The following is a 25,237-nucleotide window of genomic DNA, read 5'->3' on the forward strand; positions in this document are numbered from 1 at the left end:
CCTAAGCCTCTACCTTTGGCTCAGGTCATGATCTCAGGGTCCTGAAATCGAGCCCCAGATCAGGCTCCCTGCTCAGTGGGAAGCCTGCTTCTCCCTTTCCCACACCCCCTGCTTGTGTTCCCTCTCTTGCTGTCTGTCAAACAAATAAATAAAATCTTTTTTACAAAAATTGCTTAAAGGCTTATTATACTCATCCCTTTGACATTCCTAAGATTTTCTTTTTTTTTTTTTTTTTTAAGATTTATTTATTTATTTATTTGACAGAGAGATCACAAGTAGGCAGAGAGGCAAGCAGAGAGAGAGGAAGGGAAGCAGGATCCCCGCCGAGCAGAGAGCCCGATGCGGGCTCAATCCCAGGACCCTGGGATCATGGCCTGAGCCGAAGGCAGCAGCTTAACCCACTGAGCCACCCAGGTGCCCCTCCTAAGATTTTCAATAAATATTCAGTGAATTTTTTTTAAGATTTTATTTTTTATTTATTTGACAGAGATCACAAGTAGGCAGAGAGGCAGGCAGAGAGAGTGAGAGGGAAGCAGGCTCCCCGCCGAGCAGAGAGCCCGATGTGGGACTCGATCCCAGGACCCTGAGATCATGACCTGAGCCGAAGGCAGCGGCCCAACCCACTGAGCCACCCAGGTGCCCCAGTGAATTTTTTTTTTTAAAGATTTTATTTATTCATCTGAGAGAGAATGAGAGAGGGAGAGCATGAGAGGCGGAAGGTCAGAGGGAGAAGTAGACTCCCTGCTGGAGAAGGAGCCCGATGCAGGACTTGATCCCCAGACTCCAGGATCATGACCTCAGCTGAAGGGAATCGCCCAACCAATTAAGCCACCCAGGTGCCCCAGTGAATTATTTTTTTAAAGATTTATTTAGGGGCACCTGGGTGGCTCAGTCAGCTGGGCAACCTACTCTGGTTTTGGCCCAGGTTGTGATTTTGTGAGCTGCAGAATCAAGCCCTAGGTTAGGCTGCACACTTAGCCAGAGTATGCTAGAGACTGTCTCTCCTCTCCCTCTGCCCCACCCTCACTCTCATGCTCATATTCTCTCTCTCAAATAAATAAGTAAATCTTTTTTTAAAAAGTATTTACTTATTTGAGAGAGAGTATGCATGCAGGAAAGGGGCAAAGGGAGAAGCAGAGGAAAAGACTCCCAAGCCAACTCACCACCAAGCCTAGAGCCCATTACCAGGCTCAATTCCCTGACCCTAAGATCATGACCTCAGCCAAAACCACGACTTGGACACCCAACCAACTGAGCCACCCAGGCACCCCACTACTCGATGAATTTTTAAATTAAAACAGTAAGAAAAAGAAAACCAACACAAATATTTCCATTCAAAAGTCAAGTATATACTAACGACACAATAAAATACATTATCATTAATAAAACCTCCATACAGCCTTCTATGTCTGATTATAGGGCAGAAACTAAATGGAATATTATCTTCAAAATGCTGAGGGAAAAATAACTGCCAATTCTGATTTTCATGCACAACTAAAATATCATTCAAGAACAAGAGCTAAAGATTTCTAACAAACAATTATAATTTACCACCAAAAGATCCTTAATTAAGGATATACTTCAAGAAAAAAGAAAGTGATTCCAAGAGAACAAATGCTAGCAAAAACAAACCAAAAAAACAAAAAACCTGGCAAATGTGGTAAACCTAGACAAATATTAATTGTATGAAACAAGATTAAAATGATTAATTCGAGGAACTGAACAGGACAAGGTAGAATTACTGGGCGCCTGGGTAACTCAGTTAAGAGTCCAGACTCTTGGTTTTGGCTCAGGTCATGATCTCAGGGTCCTGAGCTCAAGACCCACTACAAGCTCTATGCTAAGATTCTCTCTCCCTGCCAGGGGCACCTGGGTGGCTCAGTGGGTTAAAGCCTCTGCCTTAGCCTCAGGTCATGATCCCAGTATCCTGGGATCAAGCCCAGCATCAGGCTCTCTGCTCAGTGGGGAGCCTGTTTCCCTTACTCTCTCTCTGCCTGCCTCTCTGCCTACTTGTGATCTCTGTCTCTCAAATAAATAAATAAAAATTAAAAAAAAAAATTCTCCCTCCCCCTCCCTGCCCACCACAACTACTACCCCACCCTGCCCATGTTGTCTTTCTTAAAAAAAAAAAAAAAAAAAAAGACCAAGGTAGAATTATAACAGGGAAATAGGAAATACAACAAAGAGACTGATTAAAGTTATTCACCCATCATAATAGTCTTTTTCTGGAAACTTGCCCCTTGACCATCCCTGCCTCCAATTACCCACTGAATTACTAAGTGTCACCAAACTAGCACAGTGTGGTCCCAAAGCCCTCACTAAACTGATGGCCTAGAGGTAAGGAACTGACTCAAGCAGGAGCAAACAGAGACAATCTCTAGAAATTACTAACAGACTACCAAAAGCAAACAGGAGGAATCAACAGGTACTGAGTTGTGCTAATGAAGGGCTACATGTCTTATTGATGCTTTTTATATCTTCTGAAATGCTTCCTCTCTTTTTTCTACCTGTTCAAACCATCTTTTAGAGACTCAGTTTAAGCCTTCCCTATCGCCCTCATCTGGTCATCTTTCCCTCTATAAACGACAGAAGTGGAAAATAATTATCCTCTCTGCACTGACAGTATGCTAGGCATTTCTTCTTTTTTTTTTTAAGTATATTAGGCATTTCACATACATTACCACTTAACCTAAATACACTAGCATGACAGCACTTGCTATCTCTCCACTCACCACGACAAAGAACCATCCTCCTTAAAGGATATTATTTCCTATTATAGCTTCCTAACTCGTCTATGTGTGTACATGTGTCCCTGCAGCCAGACTACATACAACATGCTGAAATACAGGAACCATGTCTTCTACTTTATTCTTCTCACCATCCATCTCTCTTTCCTGCACTTCTCCCTTCCCCTTTCAAAATATACTCTTCCCTTCTCACTACTAATTACTACTTTAATAAAAGCTACTGTTATAATAGCTTGCACTGTGCCTACACTCTGCTAAATGTTTTCAAATATTTTACTTAATCTTCAGAACACCCCCATAAGGTAGATATTATCTCCCCACTTCAGAGAGATGGAAAAAGGCTTGGAGAATTTAAAGAACTTGCTCTCTTATAGCAGCATGAACCTAGATCTATAAAATATCACAGCCCTCACTGTAGTTCCCCACCCACCCCACAATCAACTGCTGTGGCAGTTTGTATTATGCCAACCTGGTTAAGTTTAAACTACATTTCCCAGAATCCTCTTCCCATATGGCTCCTGGTTAGAGTTGGCCAGAGGAGGAAATTACTCTGAAGATCAGGGTTAGATAAACAGGTACAGAGTTGCCAGCAGATTCCACCATGTGTCTGCTCTCCCCTGCTCTGCATACAAGCTCTTCCTGATTGCACCTTGCTGACCAAACAGCACCCGCAGGTCCACCACCAAAAACCTGACTGGAAACCACAGAAGAGGTAGCTATGCAGAGGCAACAGCTTTCCACAGACTTTCCACCAGCTCTACTATATGGTTCTACTCCACCACCTGGCATACCAGACTCCTCAGATTTATCTACACTCTCACTTACCCATTGTACCACTGCTTAAGAAAGCTGATGACTGATTTTGATCTGCCAATTCCCCCTTAAAAACTCTGCTGAGTTTCTCCCACAACTGTGTAAGGTTTTACTCCTTTCACAAATCTCTTATTCCCTAATAATAGCAGTTCTCCTTCCCTGACTGAACCCTAACTAATGCAACCACTTGAACCGCCTCCCATTTAGATATTTTTAAGTAATCTCTATACCCAACGTGGGGCTTGAACTCACAACCCCAAAATCATGAATCAGATGCTTGATGTAATGAGCACTATGTATTATGTAAGACTGATGAATCACTGAATTCTACCTTTGAAACTAATAATACACTATGTTAATTAACTGAATTTAAATTAAAAGAAAAGAGTCACATGTTCCACCAACTGAGCCAGCCAGCTGCCCCAAGCCTCCTCCCAATTCAATGACCAAGAAATCTCTGCAAACTTTCCTTCTGAAATCTTCCTGCATAACCAAATCTAGGTCACTTGGTCTTTTCACAGCTTCTAATCAAGCCTTCTTTTAAGATTTTATTTATTTGCTAGAGACACAGGAAGAGAGGGAACACAAGCAGGGGGAGAGGCGGTGGGAGAAGCAGGCTTCCCACCAAGCAGGGAGCCCAAAGCGGGGCTCAATCGCAGGACCCTGGGATCATGACCCAAGCAGAAGGCAGATGCCTAAAGACTGAGCCCCCTAGGCACCAAGCCTTCTTTTATTGTTCTACACTGCCCATCCTTGCTTCCAAACAAGCTGAAGTGTCCCTTATTCCAAAGAAATCACAACGTACATGGGTGGCTCAGTTAGTTAAGTGTCTGCCTTCAGCTCAGGTCATGATCCCAGGGTCCTGGGATTGAACCCTGAGTAAAGACTCCCTCTTCAACAGGGAGCCTGCTTCTCCCTTGCCCTCTGCACCCCCACCCCCATGCTCAAGAGCTCATGCTCTCTCACTCACTCTCAAATAAAATATTTTAAAAAAAGAAAAAGAAACCATATCTCCCTATTTGATCCTCCCATTTACAAAAAAAGCAAGATTTAAATGACAGAAAACACTAGAGCGGGTATCAGATTAACATATTAGTATCAATTTATTAATCAGGAACAAAATAAGCTAAGAACACTTAGGTACGTCTATGCTCTGGTCGGAGATGTGAAGATGGAGAAACAAAGAACAAGGATATGGAAGGATTCTGAGAAGAAAAATATTTGTTGATGTGCGGTTTGTCCCAAATGTTTTTCCACTGGGAAGGGGGGGAAGCTTCTTTTTTTTTTTTTTTTTCTTTTCTGTAATCATTTTGGGCTTATCCCAATATATCCATAAATTATTTAAAAATTTCTAGTGGGCATTAAAGACTGAATGTATAATTTTTCCAATACTTTTCTGCCCCCTTTCCAAAAAATCTTCCCTCCCTTTTCAGCTACAGTATTTCCAAAGTCCTGGTTCCCTATTCATAACATGAAAATAATTTAGTTCTTTGTTATTTTCTAGGAATCAATGTTTACTATGCTGGATTTTATCACTAAACTGTCCACAGATGATTCTGATTTCTATCACATTAATTCTGAAGTGATTCATTCACTCTTTCAACAAGCATTTTACTGAAAACCTACTACACGTCAAGTCCAACGCAAGGTATCCAGCTATAACATAACTTTAAGAGATCTCATTCTGACAAATTAGTCACACTTAAAGAGAGCTCTTTATGCTCCAGATGCTGCCCTATAACAAATCTTCCCTGGACAATTGTCATCTTAACAACCGCCTCAAGCAGAAGAACTTCAATCTCTTGATTCTCTACTATTTTCTATTATGTTACGGGTTTCACAGGCTAGTCAGGTCCTTAAGAAATCACCGAGGGCAACTTTTTCAAATTCAGAAATGTTGAAGCCCTCTGTCACAGTCTAATTAATGTCAGATTTGAGACTGAACTTGGGTTTTCCTACTTACCATCAGTGTTCAACAACAGTATGGAATATAGTTTGTGGTACTCCCTTCAGGAAAACTCTAGCAAGAAATCCCTCTGGCACTTCCCTGAGTAAACCTCTCAATAGTAAGGCAGTATGCAACAGTCCATGACTACAGGCAAACTCTGTAATACTAATTAATAATACACATTACATGGTCTCAGAACGCAAAACTAATCTACCCTTTCCCAAATCATGAGACAAGATTATATAAACAGGGACAAGGTGGGTTTAGGGGTGAAGTTGTTAGAATGCAGCCATGTACTGCTTACAGACTAGATGGTTAACATCATACCATCTCTCAACGCAGATTTTTATCAACACTAAGGCTGGGCTACCTTCTACATCTTTTGTTTCCTTTTAGTTCTAAGCAACTCAGGAATTTTATATATAGTTTGATATACCCTTCTTAATACATAAGATATATATCATATATATAATACATAAGATATATATCATATATATATGATAGATATATATCATATATCTTAGGTATTAATCATATATAATCATACATATAATACATAAGATATATATCATATATATCACATATATATGATATATATATCATATATCTTATGTATTAAGAAGGGTACATCAAACTATATATAAAATATATGTCATATAATAAAATATTACTAATTTTAAAAAGGAGTCTACAGGCTATTTTAAAATGCCCAAATTGATTTAAAAATACATTAAAGCCATCACATGAATCATGATGTTAATCTCCCCTTAAATCAGAAACATTAGTCTCATTTCCTGCTGTATTAAAACAAAACAAAACAAAAAATTTTTGTATTAAAACTCCACAGACGGGGCGCCTGGGTGGCTCTGTGGGTTAAGCCGCTGCCTTCGGCTCGGGTCGTGGTCTCGGGGTCCTGGGATCGAGCCCCGCATCGGGCTCTCTGCTCAGCAGGGAGCCTGCTTCCTCCTCTCTCTGCCTGCCTCTCTGCCTACTTGTGATCTCTCTGTCAAATAAATAAATAAAATCTTTAAAAAAAAAAAAAAAAAACTCCACAGGGGTGCCTGAGTGGCTCAGTCAATTAAGCCTCTGACTCTTTTTTTTTTTTTTAAGATTTTATTTATTTATTTGATAGGCAGAGAGAGAGGGAAGAAGGGTCCCTGCTGAGCAGAGAGCCTAATGCAGGGCTCAATCCCAGGACCCTGAGACTATGACCCGAGCCAAAGGCAGAGGCTTAACCCACTGAGCCACCCAGGCGCCCAAAGCCTCTGACTCTTGATTTCAGCTCAGATCTTGATCTTAGGGTCACGAGTTCAAGCCCCACATGGGCCTCCATGCTGGGCATAGGGCCTACTTTTAAAAAAAGGGAGCAGCACCTGAGTGGCTCAGTCAATTAAGCATCCCACTCTTGATTTTAGGCTTAGGTAGTGATCTCAGGGTCCAAGGATCAAGCCCCATGTCAGGCTCCATGCTCAGCTCCGACTGCTTAAGATTCTCTCTCTCTTCCTCTGCCCCTCCACAACCCCTCCTGCACATGCTCTCTCTAAAATAAATTAATAAATCTTAAAAAAAAAAAACAACTCCACAAATACCATTAAAATGCAGCCAAGTCAGTCAAACTTAATTATAGTAATCACAAACTTATCAAATAATGATAATTAAGCATCTTTAAATCAAATCTAAAATAGAATATGACTTGAGAACATTTAGCAATTATTAAATAACAGCACAGAAGCAGTTATAAACTGACTTCATTTTAAGCTATAGATCTGTTCCCAAAAACTTATAAAAAAACAAAATCAATTCATACTTTTTCCATCGGCTCCTGTTAATAATTCCCAAAAATAGGGGCGCCTGGGTGGTTCAGTGGGTTGGGGCCTCTGCCTTCGGCTCGGGTCGTGGTCCCGGGGTCCTGGGATCGAGCCCCGCGTCGGGCTCTCTGCTCAGTGGGGAGCCTGCTTCCCTTCCTCTCTCTGCCTGCCTCTCTGCCTACCTGTGGTCTCTGTCTGTCAAATAAATAAATAAAATCTTTAAAAAAAAAAAAATTCCCAAAAATAATTTTTGAACAGTTTTCCACAGCACTGCTTCTGCGGTAGAGATGTTCACAAATACTTGATGTTCTCCTTCTGGGTATTTGGAAATATTGAACTTTTCCACCCTGTTCAATTCAAATACAGCCATGAGACTTCTGGCCAATACATGTGAGTTGAAGTGGTGAATGTTTCTCCTAGGTAAAAGCTTTAAAAGCCAGAGTATGCTTTTCACACATTCTATTTTTCTTCTGTCCTGGTATGAGATTGTAATTTATAACAAAAAAAAATATGTATCTGGTCTTTGTCCCCATTTCTGGCAAAGAGCTCAGAAAAACCAAGTTTGTTTGTTTGTTTTTTTTAATATAGTCGACTTGCAATGTTACCTTAATTTCAGGTGAATAATACATTGATTCAACAAGTTGTACTTTATGATATACTCATCATAGGTGTAGCTAGAATAATGTAGAGGTCTTTTGTTGTTCATAACAAATACCTTTAAGCCACACCTCAGTTTATATTAATGAGATGACTTTTGAAAAGCACCTAGTGATGGAAGCTGGCTGCCAAGAGGAACCATGTGATTAGAGGACTGGAACTCTGAGCTCCTTGCCATGGCTTTTAGGGAAGGAAAGGGAGCAAAAGATTAAGGTCAACTACAAATGCCTAGGTAAGAAGCCTCCGTTAAAAAACAAAGAGAATGGGGTTTGGAGAAGTTCTGGGTTGGCAGACACTCAGAAATGTTGGAAGAGTGGCACTGGAAGAAAAGATGGAAGCTCCATGGCCTCCTTCTTTCCCCAACCATTGCCCTATGCATCTCTTCCATCTGCTTGCTTCTGGGTTATACCCTTTTATAATAAACCAGTAATCTAATATTTTCCAGAATTCTGTGAGTTGCTCTTGCAAATTTACTGAACCCAAAAAATCCAAAGATGGAAACCTCTGATTTATAGCCCATTGGTCTGAAGCACAGGCAACTACCTAGCCTTGCCACTGGGTCTGAAGGGAGGGCAGTCTTAACCTGTCAAATCTTGACAGTTTCTTTGGCTGGTATTACAGAATTGTTAAAGGTGTGGAAACCCCTCCCACATACACATTTCTGGTGACAAGAGGTGTCGAAGTATTGAGTGTGAAGAAGTTCAGAACAAGCCCCCTCCAAATATACCACTTTGGCATGTGGATTAGTTTGAACTGAAGTTAATCAAGGCCCAAACGATTAATGAAGAGCTTTTTACCTCCCCTTAACTGCCTAAAAGAATTTAGATAGAGGGCCAGTCTATCTAAACTATCACCAGAGATAACTGCAAAGAATATGGGGAGCCATGGTAATTGCAAGGGAACTAGCAGGACCTGGAGATCAAATTCCTCCCCTCTGGCCCACTGTCTGCACAAAGCATGGCAAACATGTTTATCAAACATCTGCTCTTACCATCTTCCCATAAATTGTTGTCTTCCTCCCCCACTTTGAAGTATCAGACCCCTACTCCTTCTCCTCTGCTCAGGACAGCATAAGCCTCAACTGCCTAACTGTAGGTTTCATATTCTTATGTGGCTCGCGTACGCAATTCAGTTTATCAGTCTTATGGCAATTTACCAAAGAACCTAGAAGGATAAAACAAACAAACAAACAAATTTCCTTCCCAGGAAGCACAATATAAAGGAAAAACACACTACAGTGTATTTTTCCTTTACCTATGGCAACCAGATATGTTCCAGATAGTAGCTGCTAGCAAGTGAGGCCCCAAAATAAGAATTCAAAGTGGGATTCAAAGTAAGGATTACACTATTGAGCAGAAGCAGTCCAACTGACCCTTAGTGAACACACACCATGAGCAAAAAATAAATCTTTGGGAACGCCTGGGTGGCTCAGTGGGTTAAGCCTCTGCCTTTGGCTCGGTCATGATCTCAGGGTCCTGGGATCGAGCCCCGCATCGATTACAATTTTAATTATAAAACCAAGTTTGGAAACACAAAGGAGCTGGTGAAGCCAGCGGAGAGAGGGGCCACTGGCAGGGACACAGAACAATGAGCAGGTGCTGTGGGAGTAAGGCTCTGGGAAATGAAGGACACTGGCCCCAGGTGCTTCCCCCTCTCTGCCTGCCTCTCTGCCTACTTGTGAACTGTCAAATAAATAAATAAAATCTTTAAAATAAAAAAAAAATTTAAAAATCTTTGTTTTAAGCCCCTGATTTTGAGGGTTATTATTCATAGCCTATTCAGAATGATAATCTAAAACTTAATTTAAAACTAGACTGAAAATTCTTCATGTTCATTCTCTTTCTCAATTCTCTGACCAAGTGCGTTAAACTCTTTTAAATCACTTCTCCTAGATACCAGAAATATTAACATACTCTCTATACCATTTACTTAAAATGGACCAGTTTATTCTCATTCCACTGAAAATTACGCTTAATACAAAGAAATCATTCAGATTTACCCAAATATTTATCAGAAATCTCTGATTTAACAATTATAAAGAATGAGAGGTTAAGTATAGTATCTGTAGTTGAGTGTATTTTCCAAAAATTATATTGGCCCTACCCTCAGAAAATTGCAGTGAAGCTACTTCCAAGGAGAATGCTTCATGTAAACAATGTGGAGGCTGAGAAAGGCTAAGGAACCCTTGCTCTAACTAGAAGAGCAAAGCAAAATCCCCAACTATGAACAAGATTCTTAACACCTCTAAGCCTCAATTTCTTTGCCTGTAAAAATCAGAATATGATCTACCATGGTTACTGTAAAATTAATGTGTGTAAGGCTTCTGGCATGTAACAGACATTCAAATGTTACTTCTTCCTCTCAAGATACAGTCTGAAATTTGTAGAAAATTGTGTGATATCCTCAATGCCAGAAGACAGACATGCCTTTATGAAACATAAACAAAAGCTAAAGCAAAGACCAGGCTGAGATCCAAAACAAGGATGTGAGTGGGGGGGGGAAATGGGAAAGACCAAGGATTACCAAGATAATAGAAATTCAACTACAGAAATACTCATTAGATGAAAAATATTTTTTAGTACACATTGGAGGGCAAAAGAGCAGAACTGTGAATGTGGTTATGCAACCACATTGTGTCAAATACAAGCAGCTCTCCTAGAATGCTAAGTAAAATAATAGAGATGAAAATACTGAGAAATTATGACAAACATGAAGGATGGAGAATGGAAACCTGAAAACTATACACATTGCCAAAGAACCATAATACAAAGAAAAAACAAAGACACAGATTGGGGGGGGGGGGAGTGGAAGAACTGAGATAAAATTGAGATATAATGACTATTAGCTTTCAATCTACATTCTCTATTCACTTAAATATCTGTATAATACATACATCCATGAACTCAGAAATAGAAGGCAATGAATCAACATTTTCTTATCCAACCTCCTTAACAAACCAACTTGGCAAATTAACCAACACTCTCTACCTCTCTATAATGTCTTCCGATAAAATATTGGAACATTCAATATTAATTAAGCTTATTTTTTATCAAACCAGTACATTTCTGCACTCATCAACATACCAAGAATCAAATATGTTTATGTATTTGTTATAATTATACAGTTTAAATATTATATAAACCAATGAAATTGTGATTGTGAAGACAGTTTTTGTTTCCATGAAAATGAAGTTGAGTGTTTAGAAAAACTCAAAGGCTAGTTTCAAAAAAACTATTGTTAAAGTGAGAATAGGTGAATAAACTGTAAAAGACTAAAAGGAATAATCATACAATTCTAGATGGATCACATAACTCAGACTTCATTACATATCCATGTTTTTTTTTAAATAAAATATTTAAAATAAAAATGTGTCATTTTTAATTCCCCTTGTATTTTTAAAAAATTAAACTAACCATCACCATTCCTAATCACATCAAAAAGAATGGTTTCTACATACATTAAAATAGACATAACCTAAGTGAACTATGGGAGATTTTTTTGAAAACTTTTTATATGCAAGGCCCTATACTAAACATATTATCTCATTTAAACCTCATGACAAACCTACAAGTCCCATTATCTCTATTTTACACATAAATGAGACATAGAAAGGATAAACAGCAGAGCTCACATTCAGATCTGACTCCCAAGTACAAACTCTTTACTGATTACTAATTTTTCTTCTTTATGTTTTCTATATTTAATTTTTTCAATAAACATTATAATCACCATCAGTAATCTGTAGAGTTTACTAATGTTAACTCATTTCAAGTACTGTCTCCTCTTCAAGGTCTTCTAAAATGCTCTCCCCATCCTGGTACATAGCAGGCACTCCATGAATGGTAATGACAGTACTCTGGCGAGTAAATCTAATTTTCTGGTTGCCCTGATAAAGCAGAGAGGCAACAAGGTGCGATTGTTAAGAGCACAGATTGTGGAACTAGGCTGCCTGCATTCAAGCTCCACCTCCACCAAGCACAAGAAGTGTGAACATGGGCCAGTTACTATCTCTGTGCTTCAATTCCGTAATCTGTAATAGGAGTATAATAATAGTAACTAATTCACTGGGTTGTTAACAGGGATTAAGTGACTATCTTAAATCAGTGCCTAGAATGTAGAAAATGCTTATATTTGCTAAATAAACAATACCAAAAGGAGAACAAAGAAAACAACCAACAAATTAAGAAGAAACCTTTTGTAAATGATCAGTGATTAGGTAGGCACCACCTTTCAAGAATCTTAGGACACTATGAAAAGAGGTCCCTTCTGTCAATTCTGTATTTATTCAATAAACATTTGGCTCCAGGCATCTAGGTGCACCAAAATCAACAAAACACAGCCTCTGTCCTTGAAAGAGCTAACTTCCTAATAGAGGACAAGGAAATAATTATAGAACTATGTGGTGAGTACCATGGTAGAGGCAGGTGCAGTGTGCTTGAGGAGCATTCAATGGTAGTGGTGATGAGGGGACCTAATTTGGGAATTACCAAAGAATACTGATAAAATCATATCTTAACCTATTTTTTAATTAGTAATTATTAATTAAAGTCCACACAAATCACTAACTGTACAAGTGGGGAAAATTACCTTTAAAAAAACCTCCCAAAATTTATAAACCACATAATGCTTATAAAATTAATGGTACTATGAATCTCAAACAAAACACTCTTCAGCACTTAGAAGAAAGGCAGTGTGCAAGTCAGAGAAAAGATTCCAAAAATTCTACCCTATCCTGGCAGTTGGGAAGACAAAGCGTAACCAAAAAATTAAACAACAATCTAAGAGTTAAGTAACAATAAACTGACAATACAAAATACAAAGCCAATCCGTGATTAACATCATAAAAAATACAGTCAACCAATATTCCCAATAAATCCCAGGGATCTACAAGGCAAAAAACAAAAAACTATACAGACGCGTTTCTTATAAACTAAGTATGTGTACAGATAGAAAGCTATACCTCACACAACACTTGAGAATAAGGGGAAAGATTCTTCATTTCTATATATACAGTTCATCCTGACTTACAAAAAGGTGTGAAAAAACTTCATGTAAACTGTTTAATGAATTAAATCATATTTTTAAAGAGATTATTTATTTTAGAGAGAGAGATGAAAGCACTCTTGCCTGCAAGCACCCATCAACTGTGGGGGAGGGGAAAGGAAGAGGCAGAGGGGGAGAGAGAAGACTCCCAAGCAGACAACCAGAGAGGAAATCAAGAGTTGGGACATCTAACCAAATGAGCCACACAGGTGCCCCTAAATCATATTTTTAATAAGAGAATCTGTAACTTAAGTAAATCCCATTACAAAACTTCTCTAAAACAGTAACGTAAAAGATTTTTTTTAAAAACCAATAACCTGGGGCACCTGGGTGGCTCAGTGGGTTAAAGCCTCTGCCTTCAGCTCAGGTCATGATCCCAGAGTCCTGGGATTGAGCCCCGCATCGCATCGGGCTCTCTGCTCAGCAGGGAGCCTGCTTCCTCCTCCTCCTCTCTCTCTGCCTGCCTCTCTGCCTATTTGTGATCTCCATCTGTCAAATAAATAAATAAAATCTTAAAAAAAAAAAAAACCTATTAAATGTCAGTTAATTAGTTGGGAAATAAATTCAATTTTATATTACATATATTTGATTTATTTCTACCTGGCTTAATTAAAATGAGGTTCACCTCTAAATGTAGCCAACATACCTCATTATCAGAAATCACAGTATTCATAAAATAAATAACTCACAGGAATGTAATATACAGCATAGAGAATATAACGAATAAAATTATAATAACTTTGTAAAGTGACAGATGGTATCTATAGTTATTGCGGAGATCATTCTGTAATGTAAAAAATATTAAATAACTATGATATACACCTAAAACTAATAGGATACTGTGTATCAATTATATTTCAATAAAAATCAATTCATAAATGTTTACTAACTTGGTCATTACAGAATGAGAACACTAAGTGAAGTCAAAAAAATTTTAATTCTTAAACTTCATAGTGGTGGAATTACAATTAGAATTCAGATATTCTGACCCTCAATCCAATGCTCCTTGCATTATACCAGAAAATTGAGAGTTTTCTCAAAATGTTTTTAGTAAATCCATTCTTCCTTTACTATATTTCTAGTTATTTTTGTCTGTCAACAAATATTGGCTAAGAAAAACTTAAACACACTCCTTCAGTGAGAGTCCAGGAAAAGAGAGGCGTTGAGTTTTTCCCATTTTTCAGAAGCCAGTTTTGGTTTTTTTAAATTCATAACAGGAGATAGCTTGAATTCACAACTAAAAATGTTAATTTATAAATTTTAATTAATGATTAAAAATTTTTAAAACCCACAAAATCAGAATCTGATTAATATAGTTGTATAGAATATTTTATAATTCCTGTGATTTTTGTTTCTATATATATGCCAACAAAAGAGTAACACTGAAATTCAAAAGTTTAGCCTAACAAGAGTCAGCAATAGATGCTACAACTATCCAGTGACAGATTATTGGGGAACAGCTAGCACTACAGTGCTAACTTATCATGCCACAGATTGATAACTGCAGTGGGGAAAATAAACCTTACCTTAACCCCCATAACCAAGTGATCAAACTCAGCATCACAAATAATGGGACTTGACAGTATATGACCTGATGGGAAGCAATATGAACTACACAGTATCACTTAAGGGTTATTCTTGCCCAAAATATTTAATTTGAAATTAATCAAGCCTTTAAAGCTAGCTTACAGTTAACTAATACAGGGGAACATAAGAACACACTAAATGACACTATTGGCGGGGGGGCGGGGAGGGTGTTGCGGAATCAGACAAATAGAAAATGTAACTCATTTTATAAGACCACTGGCTTGATCTTAAAAAAAAAGAAAAGAAAAAGCACCTTCATTTTAAAAGGGGGAGGTGAAACTGTTCTAGATTCAAAGAGATCAAAGAGACTTAACCACCAAATGCAGTGAATAAATCTTGTATCTTGGTCTGGTGTGACTGGGTGTGAAAAAATCATAAATGACCAAACAGTATACATAGAGAGATTTAAATATGAGATTTAAATATGAATGTTAGGTTACGTTAAGGAATTATCAATTAAGAAACTATCAACTAATTACTGATCGGAAAGTATGAACTAAAAAAAATTAACAATAATGGTATTTTGACTATGTTAGGAAATGTCCACCTTTGCAAATGTATGCTGACATATTTAGGGATAAAGTGTCATAATGTTTACAGCTTAGTTTCAAATGGCTGAACCAAAAATAATACACACATATTTACAGATAAAGTAAATACAAGATGTCAATACTGAACCTAAAGGATCATGATTCACTCTATTAGCAATTTCCTGTATGCTTGAAATTATTTCATATTAAAAAAAAAAAGTTGGGGGAGGGTACAAAGGAGCCCAGAGAGCTCCAGTTCTACAAAGGAAAAAAAGATGAACCCAAAACCAAAGCTGTCAGGACCCTAACGTGGCTTCATTTTAACACAGCATCTATTAAGCACAGTTTACCGCTTTGGTAGCAGCAAGGTGAACTAAAAATGAAAGATCCATTAATAGACTCAGTCCATAATGTAATCTAATTTTTAAAAATAAGCCTTTAACAGTTACTTCTCTCAAAAGAGACACATGGGTATCACACCAAGATAACCATTCTATAATGGTATCACACTCAATATAAATCAACAGGACTCAAAATAGTTCACATTTTTTTTTAAAGATTTTATTTATTTATTTGTTAGAGAGAGAGAGATAGAGCATGAGCACAGGCAGACAGAGTGGTAGGCAGAGGCAGAGGGAGAAGCAGGCTCCCCGCTGAGCAAGGAGCCGGATGTGGGACTCGATCCCAGGACGCTGGGATCATGACCTGAGCCGAAGGCAGCCGCTTAACCAATTGAGCCACCCAGGCGTCCCAATAGTTCACATTTTAACCAAACAAATCAATCTATGAACTAACCACTTGTCGACTCTATAATTTGACCTTTTCACCAGAGAGACAACACAAAAATATTCAACTACAAATTTTCTTAAACCTGATAATATACTGGAGAAAATCAGAGTACTGTAATTGGATACATTCCTTAAACATTTCTAACTATACATTAAGCCTCCGCTATTCAAAGGAATCTATTAATATTTTCTTCTATAAAAAGAAATATCCTTTTTCCTAACGATAATCAAAGAAATAATACGAGCCAATGCTAAAATGACAATTTTTGGTTTATAAGCACTTATCAATCACCACACACCAATGAAAGGGAAAAAAAATCACACCATTACAAGATAACTTTCTACGATATTCTACTCACTAATTTTGACAACTCAGAAATATTGCATAAGACTGCACCAATTACTAAGTATGTTCAGCCATTGCCACACAAGTCAGCAACAAGTTTTGCAATAAGGAAATCTCAAGCTAATAACCTAACTGCGAGTTCCCTGTATTTGTCAAGAACAAACTGCACAAGTAAAATTTAACTTTTCAGGAAATATGCATTTTACCAATTATATTTATTTTTTGTGTCATCCTTTTCTAATTTTATTACATTTCTTTTTTTGATAAAAGTTAATTTCTTTTTTCTGTTCTGTTAATTTTTTTTTTACTGCAAACGGGTAAAGGTGCCCAGCGCCACCTTTTAAAAGTAATTTTTAAAAAGAAAAAAAAAGCCAAGAAAATCATTTGGCTAAGCTGCAGCAAAACATACTGAACAGCCTAAGTACAAGAAAGCTACATATACCTAAGTTTAGAATTTACTCCTAGGAAGAAACTCTCCAACTCTTCTCATTTTCCTCACATAATTTTTTTCAAGACTCAAAAATACAGTCCTACAGAAAATACATATATGGGAAATAAGGCTTCCCGAATTACCAGCTGCATGACCTTGGGCAAATTCCCTAATCTCTCCGAGACTCAATTTTTCATCTGTAAAATGGGGAGACACGTACCGACCTCATTGTGCTGAGAAGACGAAGTCAGACAAAGCAAGACAACTGCCGGCCGAACGGTAAATCCTAAAGCTTGAAGAATCACACCCCCCCCTTCCCAATCAGTAGATTATCACAGTGTGACAGTGCAAAGACAAGCACTTTTTCGCTTACTGCATATAACACTTCTTCTCCCAGAGGGCAGCTGCAATCTTCCTTCTAAAATCCATGCAAAGTACGTGTCTGACAGCTACACAGCCCAGCAGTCTACTGCGCTCAGACTTGCGGTTCAGGACAAGATGCAGGGACCCCCGAAATCTCTCCATCCGGAGGACAACCACCTAGCGAAATCCCTGCCTGGGGAGCTGCGCACAGGCCCGCCACGGCCCCCGCCCCACACAAACACAGGCACGTACCGGCGGTTCCGCGGGGACGTAGGGAGCCGCAGGCCCGAGGAGGGGCAGCCGCTGCCTCCGAGCCCGCCCCTCCGCCCCCGCGCGGCCTGTCACCGCGCCCCCCTGTAGGGGGAGGCCGCGGGCCCCCGGGGGCCGGAGGGGCGCGCGAGGAGTCTGGCGCAGGCCGGATCCCTCCTTCACATGGAGCCCGCGCCGGGCGGGGTGGAGTGCGCGTGGACGGTCGCGGCCGACCAGGGCCTCTCGGCTCCCCTCGGTACTTCTAGCCGCCGCGGCCCCGAGGCCCGCGCGAAGCTGAGCTGGAAAGGAGGAAGCCGTGGGCCGGGCGCCGCCAGAGGCCGGAGAAGGGGCAGGAGCGGCGACTCCGCGGTTGGAGGTGCCGGGCCTGCCAGTCGTCGTCGTCGTCCTCGCCCTCGTAGCCGCCGCACGCCGCACGACCCCTGAACACCGCACCCAGCGGCCGCACCACTTTCGTCAGGCGCTGCCGCTGAGGGCAGCGGGCCGCCACTACACACGGACCCGTGACGTCGGGCGTAGCGCGGCGCACGTCACGGTCGGCTCGCCTGTGCGCGCGCAGCCCTCCGCCCGCCGGGAGCGGAACCCGCCACGGGCGCGCGCGCCCAGCCTGCAACGCCGCACGCAGGCCAAGAGGACCGTGCCCGCGCCTGCGCAGTGGCCGGCTGCGCCCGCACACGCTCTGCTTCCCCCAGAGTTGGGCAGTGCGGGGATTCCCAGCCCCAGTCAGCCCCGGCGCGAGCCCCGCCCCTATATCCCAGCCGCGGCTCGGGTCCCCGTGCGCCGGGCACACGCACGCGCCTCTATATCCCCCACCTTCTGCGGGACTCCTCGGCGCCGGAGACTTCCAAGCAAACCCAGGGGAGTGTCTCCTGCGTGGGCTTTGAGCCCGGCGCGGAGCAGCAGAGCAATGAAAGACTGCGAGCGACTCTGAGTCCGTAGCATGTTGTTTGCAGGCAACAAGCCATCTGCCTCTTGATTTTCGGACTTCATTGCAGAATTTTTTTCTTTTTTCTTTTTTTTTTAAGTTTTTATTTATTTGACAGAGAGTGAGATCACAAGTAGGCAGAGAGGCAGGCAGAGAGAGAGGAGGAAGCAGGCTCCCTGCTGAGCTGAGAGTCCGATGCGGGGCTCCATCCCAGGAGCCTGGGATCATGACCTGAGCTGAAGGCAGAGGCTTTAACCCAGTGAGCCACCCAGGCACCCCCAGAATTTTTTACTGAAGGACTTTAGAAATTATTGTCAGCTTGTCAACTGACAGTAAACCACGCCCCCCCCAACACACACCCGGGTTCGGCCTTCTAAGTTTTACAGCTGTTCTCTGTTTAGTTCCTATCACCATTCTAGGTCGGTCCAGCAAGTACTACTTTCCCAGTTTAACACATGTGGAAACAGCTCAGAGATGAGTTGACACCCCACCCCTTGAGCTAGTAGCATAATCTGAAACCTGAATCTCTTTTCACTAATTCCTTCCTTCACTCTCCATCGCCCACAGGATAAAACACAAATTAATCGTGTTGGCGTTGGAGGTCCACCGCGAAGTGACCTGTATTCTGTTTTTAGCCCACGCTACTCTGACCCAGGAAACATCTTTTCCGCCCCACCTCTTCTTTCCTCAAGTACCCCCCCCCTTACAACTTCCTGTACCATTTTTTCCCTCGCTCAGCGTCTACTTGGTTTCTCGGTACATTATGGATCTCACCCCTTCCTGCGTATTCCAGACCACATTTCCATTCCAGCAACTGAATTGTGAGAGATGGGAGCCACACCCACCAGGCCTGGAGGTGAGCAACTGCTCCAACTTAGGGAGTCCTAGCTCCTCAAGGGAGCTGGCATCCGTGGGGCAGGAACTGAGGGAGAGAGTGTTGTGTAATAACAAAATATCTGGGTCCCCTTCCTCGAATTCTCATTACAGACCCTTTCACAGAGATGTAAAAGGCACAGGAGCGAAGTTGTTATTTGACAGGTGTTTATAAGAGAAAGAGCCTCAAAACAACCTAAATGACTATCAGCCTGAGCTGATAATGGTTCATCTGCTCTGCAGAGAATTAGGCAGCCAACACAAAGAAGGGCCAATACCAAAGGACCTCAGAAATTCAGAGCTCAACAGAAAGTCAATTTGCTCCCACTTGTTTAGAAAGTAGGGGATTTTAAAGCTTAAGTACACATAAAGTCAAGGTTTGTTGTTGTTTTTTAAGATTTTTTTATTTATTTGACAGATGGAGATCACAAGTAAGCAGAGAGGCAGGCAGAGAGAGAGGAGAAAGCAGGCTCCCCGCTGAGCAGAGAGCCTGATGTGGGGCTCGATCCCAGGACCCTGGGACCACGACCCGAGCCGAAGGCAGAGGCCTTAACCCACTGAGCCACCCAGGCACCCCAAAGTCAAGGTTTTTAAGTGTTTTGATTCTAACATTCTAAGCCTGGTAGGCCACAGAAAGGAGTTCTTAGTATTTTTGAGGGCAAGATTTAAATCTTGTATTGTTTTCCACAGTTCCTGGCCTGACTGCATAGCAGACACTCAATAAATACCTGTTTACTAAGTAATGTAGAGATGAATTTTTCCTCATACTTCTGCTTACTTCTTCCCTCATCAACTTACCTGGAGACTTCATTCACATCTGGTTCCTCAGAAAAGCCCTACACGAATATTAACACTTTTTTTTCTCCATTCTCTTTTTACATTGGTGACTTTTTCTCTTGCTAAGACATTAAATCTCCTGCATCTTTGGCGATTTTAGTATATATGATTACAAATTGTGATCTTGGGATTTTTTTTCTTGATGAAACTTCATTTAACCAGTATTTTTTTTGCTTTCCTGCTCTGTACCAGAGATCGCAATGATGAAGTGATAGGTTCCAACATTTCTCAGGAACTCTGGAATCTTGTGAGGAGGGCAGACTGCTAAGTGGATTATTATAATAATGACTTGCCCCGTAGCAGAGCTGTGTATGAGGTGCCCCAGCAGCAGAGAGAAGTCACAGGTGCGCTGAGGAGTGAGGGAAGACTTCAGAGGAGAGGCATGGTATATGAGTTTTCTATTGCTGCATAACCAACTGCCAAATAGGCTTAAAACAACGCCTATTTAGTAGTTCATAGCTCCGTAGGTCAGAGTTTGCATGGCATTATGGCTGTGTTCTCTGTTCGGTATCATCAGGACATCAGCTGGGCTGGCTCTTACCTGGACGTTCTGGGGAAGATCTGCTTCCATTCTCATTCTTGTTGTTGGCAGAATTCATTTCCTTGTGGTTGTAGAGTTGAGGTCCCTATTTCTTTGCTGGCAATCAGCCAGGGCCCGCTGTCAACTTCTAGAGCAACCCCCCACCCTGGCCTCCCGCATTCCTTGCCATGTGACCCCACCGTTTGTTCTCAAAGCCAGCAACAGAGAATTTCTTGAAAATCAAATCCCCCTCACATGCTGAATCTCTGCCTGACTTCCTCTTTTGTTACCAGTCAGAGAAAACTCTCTGATTTTTAAAAAGTTCATATGATTAAATCAGCCCCTCCCAGATAACCCGTTCTTAAATCAATTGTGTTGGGGTGCCTGGGTGGTGCAGTCAGCTGGGCATCCAACCATTGGTTTTAGCTCAGTCATGAGACTGAGACCTGTGTGAGGCTCCACGCAGAGTGTAGAGTCTACCTGGGGCTCTCTCTTCCTCAGCCCCTCGCCCTAAATAAATAAATAAAACTCTAAAATAAATAAATCTTTTTTAAAAAATCAATATGTCATACCGCATAATCTAATCATAAAAGTATAGTTCATTATATTCACAGTACCAAGGGCTATGCAAGGCCATCTTTACCAGTGGGATCTTCAGGGACATATGAGAATCCTGCCCGTCACACATGGTGAGCTGAAACTTAAATTCAGGAAGTTATTTGCTGGGAGGAATCAGGATGGAAGAATGGGCATTCCAGGCAGAAGGACTCAAGTGTACACAAGCTTGGAAGTGTGAGAGAATAGCCCTGTCCTGGGACGGGTAGGAATCGCTGGCCTTGGGATATTGGGAGAAATGTAGCCAGGGGGTAAACCCAGAGAAGAGAGCAACGGGATGAGGAAGGAAGGGTGTTTAAGCAGGCTAAAGATCTTGAGTAAGGAGATAAAGATCTAAACCACAGCAGTAGCTGAGGAAGTGATCTGAGGACTATCAGTTGGGATGCATTCAGCTGCAAGGATCAAAACACCTAGCCCAAAACAGCTTGAAAAGCGAAGATTCTTTTCTTATAGAAGATTCTTTTCTTACATAGCGAAAACCCAATAGAGGGGCCCGAGTTGGTTAGGCCATGAATTGTCATCTCTGCTGTCAGAAGGTGACTTCCTCACCTCCAAATAGCTTGGCATCCTACACAGGAAAGGGGAAGGATTCATATATTCATTCTCACTCTCTGTTTTTCTTTTTCTCATAATCTTTTAATTTTTTAGAACAGATTTATATTTACAGAGAAATTGAGCAGATGGTACAGAGTCCCCATATACCCCACATCCAGTTTCAATTATTAATATCTGAAACATTTGTCAAATTAGGGAACCAATATTAATAAACTGTAATTAACTGAAGTCCACACTTCATTCAGATTTCCATAGTTTTTACCTAATGTCCTTTTTCTGTGTCTGAATGCCATCTAGTATCCCACTTTATATTCGGTCCTCCTGTTGACTTACGCTCCTCTTGACTGTGACGTCCCTTGTTTTTGATGACCTTAACAGTTCTGAGAAGCACTGGTCAGGTATTTTGTAAACTTTTCCTCCACTGTGGTGTGTCTTATGTTTTTCTCATTCTTAACCTAGGGTTATGAATTTGAGGGTGACTATCACAGAGGTAGCGTGCCTTTCTTATCACAACCTATCAGGGATACGCATCATCAGCATGACTTACGGCTGTTGAGGTTGACCTTGGTTGCCTGTTTAAATCCTCACTTGTCAGATTTCTCACACTCTTTTCTCCCCCCCACTTTCCATATTGTGCTCTTTGAAAGGAAATCACAGTGCTCCCACCTAAGGAGTGGGGAGTTGTGTTTCACTTCCTAAAAGTGCAGAGTATCTATATAAATTCCTTGGAATTCTCCATAAAAAATGTGTATCTTCTCTCAGTTATTATTTATGCAATCATTTATTTATATTAATATGGACTTATAGATATTTATTTTACACTTTGGGTTGTAATCCAATATAATATATTTACTTTGTTGCTCAAATTGTTCCAGATTTGGCCATTTGGAGTTCTTTCCATTGGTTCCTGTGACCCTTTGACATTCCCCCACCATTGTGGGATTTTCTTTGCTTTTCCTACTTTTTGAGTACTTCCTTACTTTCTGGCATTACCAAATGTGCCAGACTCATCTTGAATATTTCTACCCCAGTCCTAGAATCAGCCATTCTCCATGGAGTTCTGTTTTCTCTTATTAGAGAATAACACTAGAAACCAAAATCTGTGATGTAATGAGCACTGGGTAATATATGTCTGGTGAATCACTAAATTCTACCTCTGAAACTAATAATACATTTTGTGTTAATTGAATTTAAATAAAAAAAAAAAACCTGAGGCTAAGTGTGCTTGTGATTCTCTTCACTAAGGGCAATCTCACATCTGCCATCCAGCAGACTGCCCCTTTTGTTCTTGCTAAAAATCTGCTAATGGTGCCCCTGAGTTCATTCTGCCTTTTCCATAAAAATCAAATTTTGGCTGAGCGATAGACCTTCTATAATAAAGAGCCTCCCTTGCACCTAAATGTGGTCCTGTGACTAGGTACTAGTAAAAGGGAAATCAATGAAGTGTCCATCCAAGAACCTTGAGAGACCCTTCCTCAAGAGACAACTGCTTTGGCTTCTCTGTCTTCATCCCTTTCTCCATCCTGGAATACCTTCTAGGCTGTATTGGAGAATGAGGACAAGGGGCCACACACAGAAGTGTTAGAAACACAACCCCCATCCCAGTCTGTACCACAGGGCTCTGTACTTTGACATAAGGAGGGAGTAAGTGTCTGTCACTGGTAGCTGAACTTCCTCCTGAGAGCATTTCATTGACTGGTGCTGGGCCAGCACCTTTCCTGTGTCTGCAAAGGAGTCAGCACTACCATGATGGGTTCAGCCCACATGAGGTGTGCCCCAGGGCTGAGCACACTGCCAGGCCACGTCTGACCACAAACCCAGGCTAGAGGTTACAAGAACTGAGGGACAGGTGACTGTTGCCTGGCAGCCAATCGTGTATCCTTGGGAAGCACATGGAGAGCCGTGACTTGGGGAGCTAGAACAGGACCCTGTAGGTATACCATTGCTGTATAAATGATCCATGGTGGGTGCCTGGGTGGCTCAGTTGGTTGAAGCCTCTGCCTTCGGCTCGGGTCGTGATCTCAGGGTCTTGGGATCGAGCCACACGTCGGGCTCTCTGCTCAGCAGGGAGCCTGCTTCCTCCTCTCTCTCTGCCTGCCTCTCTGCCTGCTTGTGATCTCTGTCTGTCAAATAAATAAAATCTTTAAAAAAAAATTTAAACAAATAAATAAATAAATAAATGATCCATGGTAAGTCTATTATTTATTTTTATTTATTTTTTATTATTGTCATCATCATCCCCAAGGCAGTTGGGGTGGACACTCACTTTGCTGTGTCAAAAAGCAAAACATTAGTAAGGTAAAGCTCCTGATAAAAATCCACAGTACTTCCGGAAGCCAAGAAAAATCATTTCTGGGATTTCTGCTGTTTGGGATCGCCCAAGCAACTTTCTGAGTGTGGAAAGAGGCCATATGACAAGATTTCCCCCAGAGGTTTGTCTTGAATTTTCCGTGATCTTGGTTATCTCTAATTCTTTCCTTTATCAGTTGCTATTACCTGTATCTCTTTAAAATTGTGTATTGCGTATTTTCCATTATGTTACACATATTGATGGAAAATGTGGGAAACACAAGGAAGAAAACCCTCTCATTCCATCTATAGCTATTCCCATTCAGTCTTTTCTCCCTGCAAAGATCTTTGTTGTGATGGTATTTTTTGCTTTTATACATTTTTAGGTAGTTTCAGGCAGTTGCAATCCTATAATGCAATTTTATATCCTACTTTTTTTCATTTATACAACCTAAGTAGTTTTACTTTCTTTCTGCTATAATTACAAATTTGATAGCTGGTATGTATACTTTCATTTTAACTTTTATTCTAATTTCTTTTTAATGAAAGATGTTCATATAATGAATAGAGAGCTAAGGACAGCTTCTTGTCTGCCAGGGAACATAATAGAGATTTTTTTTTTTTTTGCCCTTGGTATTTACAACAAAATGACAGACCACATGAGACACTGATGCTAATTGAAATCTGAGAAGTGAAACTCATCCAAGAGATGACTGTCCCTTTCACATTTCTTTAGCCCTCATCATGGTGTTAGATAGGACATGATACAGTGGAAAAGGAAATTACGGACTGTTACTGGGGGAGAACTTTCTGTTTTGGAAAAGGTCCTAGAGATGTTTAAATCACATGGGTTATCTGAGCTAACACATTCTAAGACTTTATAGTAAATTAGGTTTTTTGAGAAGTTGGCCGTTTGCCTGGGGCCTCCCGGTGGCCTCCACCACTGCAGCACCCCCTAATGGCCCATCGTTGCCTCCAATCTCTGTGTCTCAACAGCAGAATGAGGAATATGTTTCTTCCCTTTCTCTTGTTCATATTGTCTGGTTATCTTCCTGTTCCTCTTATTTCCTTCTCTCTCTGCCTCTTCCCCACTCTCTTCACGGTGTTTTATTGGTGTTTCTCACAAACATCCCAAGAGAACATCATGGGAATAAGTATTCTCTTTTGCACATTCTCATTTCATATGTATATTCCTATTCATATTCTCTTTTGCATAGGAAAATGTGGCAGAGAAAAGCAGGGTTGCTGTTACCAGGCTGCTGGGCCACCTAATGGAGCAGCCCTGAAAGGAGTCCA

The 25,237-nt window shown here is 40.9% G+C and overlaps 1 protein-coding gene across 1 annotated transcript in view; it reads right to left on the minus strand.

Annotated features, from left to right (window-relative positions):
• LOC111160868 (mitogen-activated protein kinase kinase kinase 2) overlaps positions 1 to 17,707 on the minus strand; it is a 78,671-nt gene extending 60,964 nt beyond the window's left edge. The window contains exon 1 of the mRNA XM_022524253.1: positions 17,313 to 17,707. The gene's annotated coding sequence lies outside the window, so the exon portion shown is untranslated. The remainder of the gene's footprint in view (positions 1 to 17,312) is intronic.
• Between the last annotated feature and the right edge of the window lie 7,530 nt (positions 17,708 to 25,237).

This window comes from Enhydra lutris, unplaced genomic scaffold (assembly GCF_002288905.1).
Source record: "Enhydra lutris kenyoni isolate GAN:26980312 unplaced genomic scaffold, ASM228890v2 scaffoldscaffold78, whole genome shotgun sequence".
In the NCBI taxonomy this organism is placed as follows: domain Eukaryota; kingdom Metazoa; phylum Chordata; class Mammalia; order Carnivora; family Mustelidae; genus Enhydra; species Enhydra lutris.